This window comes from Osmia lignaria, chromosome 12 (assembly GCF_051020975.1).
Source record: "Osmia lignaria lignaria isolate PbOS001 chromosome 12, iyOsmLign1, whole genome shotgun sequence".
Taxonomy (NCBI): domain Eukaryota; kingdom Metazoa; phylum Arthropoda; class Insecta; order Hymenoptera; family Megachilidae; genus Osmia; species Osmia lignaria.
In genome coordinates this window covers 3,685,076-3,697,553 of record NC_135043.1, presented here as the reverse complement: position 1 = coordinate 3,697,553, position 12,478 = coordinate 3,685,076, and the positions used below count along the sequence as shown (strand labels likewise).

The following is a 12,478-nucleotide window of genomic DNA, read 5'->3' as shown; positions in this document are numbered from 1 at the left end:
AATGATTCAGGATAAAGTTGTTCGCTTCACCGATTAACAAGACTAGAATGATGAATAAAAACGTAGCTTGCTCATCCTGATCGCGCGAAGTGCAAACAATTAATAATCCTTCGGATACGCTTGTCTTTACAGCTAAGTGTTTCCATGTTTAGATTACATCGTTGGTAGCAGACGGCCTAATGAAAATAGCCGTAAAATCAAGCAGATTTATGATGAATGATGTTTGGAGATCGTAAATAGAACAACTAAGAAATGTTCGAATTGATACGATTTTTCGAGAGTAATTAAGAAGATGCTTGTTTCAGAGAAAACTGACTTATTTCAATTATCTATAATCTTAAGTATTTCTAATTAAATAAGTAGGTTTTCTTAGAGAAAAGGCGATCCCCCGTAACCTCCCCAAGTTTCGATCTTCCCCATCGGTGGCCGCGGGGAAAATGACGATGCAGGTGAGAGGGCCTTACGTACACAGGCCTGTGGCAGACCACCGCCCACGCGGAGTTTGAATTGATATTTATTTATTATAATAATAGTATGTTACTTCTAAACTTAAAAATAATATTATTATACTTCTAAATTACTTTTAATACTCTGGAAACGACTTCTTCCCCTATACCGCCATTTCTCATGGGGAAGCTTTGATGGTACTTGAACTTTTGAATTTTGCCTTCACTGACATAGTTGATATATTTTTATAGAAATTCAAGTGACACTATAGTCAATATTTACCAGAAATTGAGGGAACCAAAAGATCCACCCCCAAACCGTGAAAATCACCAAATTCCACCCCCGATTCTTCGCAAAGCGACTGTTACAAGTATACCAAGTGAAACGTGTCGAGAATCGCAAGTAGCTTCAGACGAAAGTACATACTTTCCTCTGGGAATCATCCCCAGGAAACTTAGCAACCCCGGAAGAGTGTCGCGTGTGCGTGTAGCCACGTGCTAACACACGTGGAGCAGAAATACCGGCATAGAGGAAAAGAGAGGGCGCGGAGCGGAAGCGAGACGGAGCGTACTGGCGGTACACGAAGCCCTATGGCTCGTCGCTACGAACGAGAGGAGAGCTCAGTGCTACGATGGTCAGCAAGCGGACAAGTCGCGGCGCAGCTACTAACGGCTCTTACTCCTCGAGGAGGCATCCGCGTCGGAACAGAGACGGAGAAAACCGCGTGTCTCGCTTAATCGCGGCTAATTAAGACGATTCGCCGTCTGCACTGTCCGTTGCACTGTCATTGACCGTCTGCGGTTTGCCGGCCTCGTAAATCATCCTGCTTCCCTCGCGGCAGAATGCCGGGTAATTGTGTCACGGTTGATATACGAACGTATTTTCGTCCGCTTGAAAATTGATTAACCGAGGAGAACGCGAATAAACTAATTTTCATTCTTCGCGAAAGAAAAGGTGCCTTTCGAAAAAGAAAACTTATTTCGGTGTTTTCGAAGTTGAAAGGAACGATAATATTTTCGCGGTTCGTCGCGATGGACTTGTGTTCCCGAAGTTTGAAAATGATCGGTCGGGAGGAAAACTAGAGTAACACGGAGCTGGTAGGTGGAAGCGCCGCGGTGGATAGAAGTTTACCACGTGCTTGCTTGCGGCGTATTCCGGCGCGAAGGAAACCACGTGGCCCGTGACAGAAAACCTTCTTCTCGAGTAAGTTGACTGAAAGCAAAGACGCGTTTTGTGTTTCCTCTACCCGGGGGATTTCTACTGGGTTTGCGTTCTCTCAGAAAAATTCATTTCGTTACGCGGAAAGGAATTGAAAAATTACAAGGACACCTTACGAATGTATCGAAAGTGAAATGTTTATAAATGCTCATGACACTCATCATTAATATCAGTGAAAGTGTCGAAGAAAAGCGACACGATAATTCGTTCCGACGTGCTTTTCCATCGTTTACATGATACAGTTCGGAGTAGGTTTCATCTCGCGAATGGTAAAACGAAAAAGACCCGCGATAGCTCTAGGCGTGCAAGCCCGAGCCAGACGCGGCGACGCGATGCGTCGCGTGTACCGAAAACAATGCACCCGACGCCGCGCCGCGTTGCAGGCGCGATCTTACTCGACGGACGGACAAATAATTGCGTACTCGAGGCGTATTAAGATAGCAAGTTATCGCGAAGCAGGCAACGAGGATTGGCCCGCGATACAGTCGCATAATCGACGAGAATAATTCTTTCACTGTGACAGGAGTGAAAAGCAACCTTCCAGCCGATTCATCCCTCTATCCGTATCACATATTAAACAAAATTTTTGCATCAATTATTTTCTATTAATTTAATTCTTCGAAATGTAGGAATTCGCTCGACCTTAAAAATGAAAAAGAAAAAAAAGGAGCAGATTTTCGATTCGATCGATCAATCGTGTCGTTGAAAAAGCAGTGTTTTAAAACGCCGCTGATCTACATAGACGATGGAACGTCCGTGTGAACGGCCTGTGTCCGAGGCTGTCCACTCGGTCGTATAATTTCTGGGCCGAACGCGTAATTTAACGCACTCCCACTTGCGTCACGTGATTATATCGTTTCCGTGACTGTTTATACCGTTCGTACGGTTTTAATTGTCCCGCGCATTGTTCGCACGCGGATATTACCAACGGGATACGGTTTGGGGGAGTCGCTTCCGAAAACCTTTGAAAATAATTGCTTTCACTTGGAACGGCATCGATTATCGATGCGACACGACGGGCTTTGAGGGAATCGAGGCTGGATTCCGTGGTTCGCGGGATTTTCTTTTTTTTTGGTTGGAATTCTGAAGCGTCCCGCTCGAACTTGACGAGAATTTCGAACGGGAGAACTCGTGAGGAGAATAAAAAAATCTGTACAGAATTTTTTATTTTCTATACTTTCGTGCCATAAGTTTTCTGAAAAAAAATTTTAAATTAAGAAAAGAATTAATTTGTACGCTGTTCCTTAACCCTCGGACAGCGGATCGATTTCAGGGGTTAATAAGAGGTTGCGACATTGAACTACAATTTTTATTCTCAAGTGTAAAAAATCTGGGGTATAAAGAGTTTAAGTTTGAAACGCAATAGGATTTAATCGTTCAAGTTCAAGGAAGTTTCGCAACTTGTTTCTCCAAGTAATCTCGCGTACATTTAGCTGAAGAATAGGGCAAACAGAGTTACTCTGGAACTCGCGGATCTGTTTATCTTCGTGGGAACACGGTTCTCTTTAAAATAGAAGGAAAGCGTTAAAAATGTATCACCAGACGGATATCGAAGATCCAATTCCATTCTCAGAAATGTTCGAGGAAAACAGAAAAAACAAACCTGGATTGTATTATCAGAAAGGGGCGGACAATGATTTCTTGGTACACTCGACACTTTTTTATTCCTGGAAGTTTATCGAACACATGTTCCGTGAAAAAAGAAGCACGTATGTCTACGTGTCGAACTTTTGGAGAAAGCACACTGAACAGAAACCACTTCGAAATACTTTGATACTTTGACTGTGGCTGTAAATCAATCATAATTCTCATTAACCTTTTCCCTATCAATGACGTATATTGACGTCCTTAGGAAACTGACTATTAGTTGCTTGTCGAGCCATCGGTGGAACATAAATTTTTGCTAATTGCATATCAAGGTACAACAAAAGAATGGAATTCCAGTAGAACATATATTTTTCTTGATTGCATACGAAACTTCAACAAATCATCAATTTATCTTTTATAAAATATTAATTACTCGAACCTTCTGAAATGAACTAAGGTAAAATCAGGAGTCATCCAAATATGATGACGAGGCAGTGAAAATATCTAAAATAAACACTGAATACCATTCTTCTTCTGCAGCTTGCAATTTCTATAGAATTCTGAACACAGATAACAAGTATAATCTTTTTAGAAAGAAAATCGTAATATAGGGTTATCCAAATTGAGTGTCACACCTTCAAATTGAAATAAAATGCAAAGTATCTGATTTTTGTATGGTTTCTTTATTTTAATAAAAATTCTATTTTATTACATTAAGGGTTTTTCGCGAGCTCGATACGTTTGACCAAATTTAATGACGAATAATTTTTCACGAAGGGAAGACATCAATTGCCAACAAGATTGGGTGATTTAACACCATTAGACTTTTTTTGTGGGGTTTTTGGAAAGTGAAAATCCAAAGACTATTGACGAGCTGAAAAGCAAAATTACAGACACCATTGATGAAATTGAATTCCAGTTGTATGAAAATGTAATGGAAAATTGGGTCAAACGCATCAGGTTCGTAAAAAAAGGCAAGGACATTTGAATAATATTCTCTTTGATAATACTTAATGTCATACAGTAGACTTTGTGTTAAAATAAAAAAAACCATAGAAAAATCAGATACTTTGCGTTTTATTTTAATTTGAAGATGTGACACTCAATTTGAATAACCCTATAGTTTGAAATAAACTGAATGAAGAGATTTACAACCCCGGTGGCAGATTAGGGAAGATCTACCTAAATGCGTTGGCATCAGAACGGCATCATAAATACATCTAGTATCTAAATATTCGTAGACAAGTTCGATTCCATAAATCTTTCCGATGAGCAAGTTGGCCAGCAACGGTACCCGGTAAACACCATGATCCTCGATTCCTCCCGGTCCCGGTAATCTTACGGGGTTCTTCTGGTAAACAGAAATAAATCAATTCCATGCTCGTCCAGTACTTGTCACCGTCGACTCCATAAATCTTCGATATCAGACTTCTTCGTGTCGGGGATACATTAACCAGATTAATTCCGTGTACTTGCAACGGGAAAGAAAACGCCTCTATAAAAGCCATCAATTTAATGAACCTTTCTCCTACTTCTAGTATCAATTCCCTCCCTCGTTCTCTTATTTTCTATAAATCTCTCGATATCCGACCGCTCGGTTTCGATCCATCGTGTCCCGTGTACACAATTTCCCATCGAGCGAATAAATCAAACACGGATCGATTCCGCTCGCGTTGCGAATCCTTTTTTTCTTCTCTCTCTCTGCCGCATCGACTGGTGAATGAAACGAGTGAATGGAATCGTTATGCAGCGCGGTGCAATCAGAATCGACGCTGAATCCCAGGAATTCGATGAATTTATTCGTGTGAAAAAATTCGCCAGGGATTCTTCTGCGTCGCTTTCACTGGCACGCGAATAATATTTGCCTGGATTTTCTAAGCTGACTTAATCAATTATACTTAATTGGGTTGGACTTCAGTTATAACCTTACTTAATGAAACTTAATGAAATTTATTTCGATGAAAGTTTATCCTTCTTTTATTTGCTAAAAATTTGCTAATTCTCTTATCGACCTCCTCTATAAAAAAATCTTCAAAAAAAAAAAAAACTTATCTGTTTCTTAAGTGATTTATTTTATTTTGACGAAATCAATGAGAAGGATGTGCTTGATATCTTAAATCGCCTCGGAGCTCCACATTTAATTTATTTCTCTCCTTTGTTAAAATAGAACTAACATGACTGGTGGAGACTTAGCTTGTGCGTAATGCGCATCAAAATTACGTCGCGTCAGCTAAACTTTATTTACTATATCGTAATTACAAATGGCATTCCAAACGAAAATCGTATATACCGTGTTGCTGTCAATAAATTTGCGATTGAATAGCATTGGCATTCATCGATCCCTAATCGACCCCCTAGATCGGATCGACCATTTTGATGATCCCTGATTTAGATGGAGGGTAACAGGCCGGCTCGCGCACACGCGAGCGAAGAGCCGACACGCGCCGAGTATCTTCATCTATTTCAGTGGATTGCCTTGTCGGAAGTATCACTCGACGAGCGCTTCCTATTGTGATAAAAGCGGCTTCGTACGCTTTCGTATTGCTTGATCCTTGCGTCGACCACGTCGCGGAACACGGCTGAAATCACGCTCGAAATCAGTCCGCCGAGGGTCGTCGACGAAAAACGATGATAAATTGAGAAACAAAGGGACCATTGCAAATTCTCTCCGCACGTGTGAGAAGTTTCTGATGTTTCAAGAAGAATTACGAAGCGAATATCCCAAGTTCTCCTTTTGAATTTTAAGTAAAACCAGTGAAATTGAAAATTGAAGCCTACGGAAAGCTCGTTCTGCATAGACACCCCTAGCAGGCAAAGGGTTAACAGAAAGGAATTATGGTGTCCCATAGAGTCGGAATTCGTTACGTCGATCAGCCACGACAGTGGTAGCGAACGGTATTAGCATAACAGTACAGGGGACAATCGATGCTAAAGTGGCAGTGAATTCGCAACGAAGGCAGAAAAAGTGTAGGACAACGTCGTTCTAAATAGAAACATAGTAAACAAGGTAATCCCTCGAAGAATGCGGTTACATTGTGGCCTAATATTTCAGTTGTTCGTTCCCTCCGGAGATTTCCTCCTCCAATTATTATGACAGAGGGATGTTTGCAAACTACGCCAGCGAGAAGAATCGGTCCGACGTTAATTTGCCTGTTGTTGGAAATACAGCACGTGCCTGAAACCTTTCCAGGAAGCTTTCGTGTTTCCTTTCTTTATTATAGTTTTTTCTTTTTTTATTTCTTTTTTTGACACTAGAACCGTATATACAAAAATTTCTGCATATTCATCGAGCCGATGATGGCTCGTGGCCCACCCCCTTCTGTTCCTTTCATTCGACGCGAGGGGTGAACGTTTCTAAACCCCTTCTACGACCCTTCTCTCTGTTCGTTTGAATCAATTAGAAATTTTCGACAGAAAAAATTGTTTCAAACGATCTCGACTGGAAACTGTTTGACCCGTTGAAAAGTTCATCGAACGAAACACAACAGAGAGGAAACGATTACTTGGCCGTGCTTTTATCCAGTCAGCAGACACGGTCGCATCGACACCCGTCAAAACTGTCACCAACCAAGTGTAGAATAAAGGTCTGATCGATCAAACACTTGGTCCAATTCACTCGTCACCCTCCCTCGTTTTTCTCTACTTAATCGACGTTTAATTCCCCATACGTGGCCCTTGTATTTCCTTCGTAGACAGAGCGGGAGGATTATCCTTAAATGCTTTACACGACAAGCGAATTCCAACTCTTTCTGAATTACCTCCCGAACATGTATTTTTCCCAATTAATCCATTAAATATCCGACTCAAGGAACGATTGTATATTAAAGCAGGGTCCTTCTTATGTATTCCAGAATTTTTGCAGATTTTTTAAAAGCCAAGAATAGTAAAGAAATTAGTCTTGAATATAAACTACCTAGTTTGCCCGAGGAGGGTTCAGGATTCAATTCTGCTTCTTGTACAAACGGATCGTTTTCTCTTCGTATTATTGTGCCGATTGATCCGAACGAAGATGACAGCTGTGAACGTCTATCATCTCGGGGGAGAACGATACACGTTCGACTGGAGGTCGATCTTCTCGCGAGCGGTTTGAAATTTGCCAATTTTATGCACACTTCGCGTATAATGATCGAAAGTGGAACACGTGACCGCAGCGTGGCATTGTTCGACGGTTGACAATGGAATCGGATGTTTTGTCGGGGATAATAGAGCCGCGTGGCCCACACGCTAATGAAAGGGTTTGCTCGCAACCACCTTTGAATACATCGAACAGCGTATATAGGAGGCCTCTATCTAGAGTTCAGCGGTGCTCACCGCTCGCGCGTCAGACGACGGCTCGTCTAGTCGAAAGGGACAAAGATACATCGCTCATTAACCCGGCGAAAATAGATCGGAACGATACACTTTGCGCCCTCGATATCGAGCTTCGCCTAAAACGTTGTTCGATCGTGGTCCCGTTGGTACGGCACGCGGATCGGGACAGCTGGATGACTGTGTTCGAATGATCTTATCTCGCGGCTAGGCTGCACTCGAATTAGAACCCTGCACGGTAGGAAAAACAAGCTAGCCAAGGTATCGCTAATTTTAAAAGCCCCTTGCACTCGGTCTTTCATAGTCGCTGTAACGGATTTTGGATCGACCGAGCCGTTCGGATTAGTGGAACGGCAAGTTATCATTTTTTATCGGTTGGCTACTCCGGGTCCCTAGCCGAGAGCCAATCAACACGCGGCAACCGATCTGGTGCCGGATCGCTCTGAAGGCGGTTGCGTTCGTCGTGCACATGCCCGCAACGCCTTCCTTGCGGTACGCATATACGTTAAAAGGTATAAAAAAGGTGTCAAAATATCTAGAAACAGTCTTTTTCTATAGTAAAAAGCGATTCAATTATCGAAAACTTGCCAGGCCCCGCGAAATACGAGAGAGTCGCCGCAATCGGGTGTAATTTCCAACCTCCAAAGGTTTACCAGTCGCCTTGATACAATGGTCGCTCGGTACCGTATTGATACACTTGAAAAAATGGCGATATTAGAAATAATGGCTGTGTTTCCGAATGGCCCCACCAAAATTGAGAACTCAGGTTCGGTATATAACCTAAATTGACTACAAGAAACCGATTACAGTTGGTTTCAGAGCTGGATGTCTTTCCGTTTTCGAGATACCGTGGTAAGGTTAGTATGCGTATGCGCAGTATCGAATAGCGCTTGCGCAGTATTGAATAGCGCATGCGCAGTATTAAATAGCGCATGCGCAGTATGGAATAGCGCTTACGTAGTCCCAAGATTGTACAAATATTTCTTACCACGATATTTCAAAAACGGTGAGACATTCAGCTCTGAAACCAATTTTAATCGGTTTCTGGTAGTCAATTTAGGTTATATACCGAACCTAAGTTCTCAATTTTGATGGGGCTATTCGGAAACTTATCCGAAATAATTTAGAAACAAAATAATATAATTATCAGTTGTTAGATATTATAAAATTTCAATATGTAACTGTGATATATAAATACGAATACCAATTTTTACCCAATTTGGAATAATTTTAAACGGTATTAATTGCAGGCGCGATAACTTTATCGAAATGAAATTGAGCAGAGGAACGAATTTATTAAAGTGTAACTCGTTCAAGTGACTCGAAAAGATTCCAATATTAACACACGGAGAATTGATTTTCACGGGTTAAACGCGTGAAACTTTTGTTCGTGAAACGGGGATACCCGATAAAGGATACGCTGCAATTGTTCGACTAAATGAGATTGATACTCACGAGCCCGTTTATGCGCACAGTTGGCTGCTAAAAGCGAGCTGAAACTGAGGCCAATGTCAGAGTTCGAATGTGTACTTTAAAACTCGGCTAGAACAATAGGGGCTGCGTCCTGGAGTTCGGAGTGAAGAAAAAAAAAAAGTGCCGCTGCCATTTTGCAAGTTCCGATTGTGCGAACAGTATATGCCCACCGTTCCGAGTGGCCGATATATGTATAGCCTGGGCACAATGGTGAATAGAAGAAACCAAAAGTGCGATTACCATTGAAACGGTCCACAGAAAACGTTATTCTCAGCAGTTATCCGGGGATGATGGCGATGATGGGGCAGAGAAAGTGGATCGATCGGTTGAACTTTACTTTGGGGCGCGCAAATTAATCGATTCTTTTGCCGAGGTTACTTAAATCGAGAGAAGCACGTACGTCGATGATCGATCCAAAGTTGCGAAGTAAATGAAAGAGAAGAAAAAGTTGCACTATCGTTGAGAAAGGACGTCTGTTGCCAATTCACTGGTCATATAAAAGCCGATTATTTATTCAAGTCGACGGCCACTCGACGTTCCACATTTAGAGTATCCCGTCTGTGGAGTTAGTGAATGACTTCCGTTGCTGCGTGAACGTCATTTCGCTTTAATCTCCGTGACACCCGACATCAACGCATTGATTTTCGGTCTCGAACATCCTCCCTGCCCGATGTAAAATATCTATCGTTCGCGAAAGACGTCGTTATCGTCCCTACTAAATTTACCCCGACATATTTTGCTCGCCTCAATAATGATATCTATTCACTTTGAATTTCATTTACCGACGTTATCATCCAGATTTATGAACATCTATTATGACGAAACTATTTTTATCGGCGGCTGTCTACCGTCAGACATTGGATAATAAATCGGGACCATTCTGAGAGATAAAATTCAGACAAATTTCAAGTGGGAATAGATTCGACTATTTCTATCTTTAAAAATAAAATTGAATTATCGTCTCGTTTTATAAGTAACGACTTATTTTGGATAAGGCGAAGAGATAGATAAGGTAAAAAAGTCGGAAATCAGAGATAGAAATAATGGTTCAATTTATAGTGCAATTAATGGAAATTGAAGCGATCGAAATAGGCTGAAATTACCTGCTGCTTTGCACCGATCGAATGGCTGAGAATGATTGCGCATCGTTCGAAGCCGGCTCTTCGTTGCATATTTATAAACCTGAAATTGCGCATTGTTATCCGATCTAATGAAAATTTAACGAACTCGGCACGGTCCATGACCCCGGCTCGGAACAGGTCTAATTTCACGTGCAAATATCCGTGAATCGTTAACCTTTGGTAGGCGTACCCGATGCAATTTCTATTGAAAATTTTTCGAATAAAAATTTTAAAGACATGATTTCTGGAGCCCGGGACTGTAGCCTCCCTTAATCCCGCGCTATTAATAATAAAAAAATATTTAACACCCTGCTGACGAAGCGAGAAGCGGATTTTTAATACTCCCTAACAGGATCACGAAGATCTGTCCCGCGGCAAGGATAGAGGGCGCACATCAAATTAATGTTAAATAGGTTAAACCACGCTGCTAGGTAAGATCGAAATTCAATTTAGATCAGCCACTCGTCAGTGATGTGTTGCAGGGGTGCTAGGATTTATTTTTAAACGAGTTCGCGTATAGGCGCTGAGAGAGCGCGTTGAAATCTTACCCAGTGAGATGATTAAAAGTCTAAGAGGTGAAGGGAAACCGTGTCGTTCTAACGCACAATGCGTGCTTCCTTAATGTATACAGGACTTTTAATTAGAAAACACCCGATCCCAGTGAAATATGCAACTAGGCGTGGCTCACGAAAGCTAGAAATACTTTGGGAGGTAAAGAAATATTTCAATCCTCGTCTAAACTGGAGTTAATCATCCTTGTGACTTGAACCTTCGGAGCGCGGACCACGTAGAGAGCCGGAATTTTGATTCAATTACCCTGTAAATTTTACACTGTTCCCAAATAATAATAATAAACAATGAAACGCAAAGCCAGAATAATGAAAATTCTCATCTGTAACGAAGCGAGAAAGCGTGACACGATCCTGAACATTTTCAGCCACGAAACATCTGTCCAATTTCGCGGATGTAACTCGAACTATATAGAGTCGGACGAGGAGGAGGAGTTGACCAGGGTCTGTTTGGACATCGAGCATCGTCGCGAGGAGACATCGAAATGGAACACCGATCCAGACGGAAACTAGAGGTCGATGGGCTAGAAACGCTTCGTCCCGAATCCGTACGTACACAATGCCGTCGGCGTGGCGTATAACCCTAGAAATGCAGCGGCGAAGGAAGGAAGACGAAGGAAGGGCGGACGAGGCAAGGGAACGAGACCCAGCCTCGCGTTCCCGCCCCGCTGACAGAGAAATTACATCGCGGTACATCGTGTTACGTGCACTGTAAACGATACCCCTCTGTTCGCCACGCTTCTAGAATGCGAAACGAGCGTGGAAACGTGGTGTGTTAGCCTCGCGCGACAGTTTAACGGTGCCCGTGAAACTTACGTGTCAATTGGACGACTGGGACAAATAGGTAAAAGTAAACGCTCGTTGGATTAAACGCCCTTTGGAATCGTAAACTGAATGTTGAATCCCTAGCGCCCTTTTGTCAGCCATCCTCGATTAATATGGGTGCCTGGGTAGCGGAGGAATCGGGTCGGGTCGAAAAGTCGTAGCCTGGAAACGCTTTCGATTGAATCTACTCGACTTTTTCCGAGGGAGCCCGAAAGTATCTCAGCCCATCCCCTAATTTCGAGCACCAGTACACCCCCAATTAGCGATCGCGAGACTAGGTAATTCGAGTAGAGGATTAATATTTGCAACCGTGTCATTTCGAGCGTTGAGTGTTCATAATAAAAGTACGGGAATTCGAGAAATGGAGGCTTGAACAGCCTGGATCGTGTTACAGTGACGCGGTGTTGGAACACGATGACGCCAGGTCGCTACGTGTGTTACGGAGATTCACGGGATGGACAGTATTATTCGAGCACGTACTGGACGGGAAACAAAGCTTTCTAGGAATAGAGTTCATGGGTTTTGTCGTGGAAGGAACGATGCTTCTCGTCTGAATACCTAAATCACCATGGAATACCAGTTTAAAAGGAGGATACAGAAATCGACGAGTATCGTCTCCCGTTTCGAACACGTTCACCCAGTTGAGCTTCACCTTCGAAAGAATTTACAGAGATCGGACAGGACAGATCCGTGAAGGAAAATATGAATAATTAAAAATGATTGGAAGGGAAACCCGATACCCTTGGACGATAGCTCGCGATACCGGAGTAAGTTGCAAATGCAAAACCGACAAGGTAGCTGCAATAAAAGCGGCCGAACGTCTCTCTCGGATAATTAATTAACCGATCGCAGCTGCTATCAGCACGCGTATACCCGCGGACACGTTTTCTCATCCGGAGGAATAGCGGTGAAAAGCAAGGTGCAACGAGA

The 12,478-nt window shown here is 42.5% G+C and overlaps 2 protein-coding genes across 3 annotated transcripts in view; one reads left to right on the top strand and one right to left on the bottom strand.

Moving 5' to 3' along the window:
- Window positions 1-12,478, bottom strand: part of LOC143305916 (mediator of RNA polymerase II transcription subunit 20-like) — an 81,062-nt gene that overhangs the window by 45,310 nt on the left and 23,274 nt on the right. The gene's annotated exons all lie outside the window — the stretch shown is intronic.
- LOC117602771 (facilitated trehalose transporter Tret1-2 homolog) overlaps window positions 1-12,478 on the top strand; it is a 58,693-nt gene that overhangs the window by 30,740 nt on the left and 15,475 nt on the right. Inside the window, exon 1 of one of the 2 annotated variants that reach the window (XM_034321192.2) lies at window positions 1,084-1,650. The exons of the other annotated variant lie outside the window; for it this stretch is intronic. The gene's annotated coding sequence lies outside the window, so the exon portion shown is untranslated. Of the gene's footprint in view, window positions 1-1,083; window positions 1,651-12,478 lie in introns of those variants that run through there. 2 annotated transcript variants of the gene reach the window in all.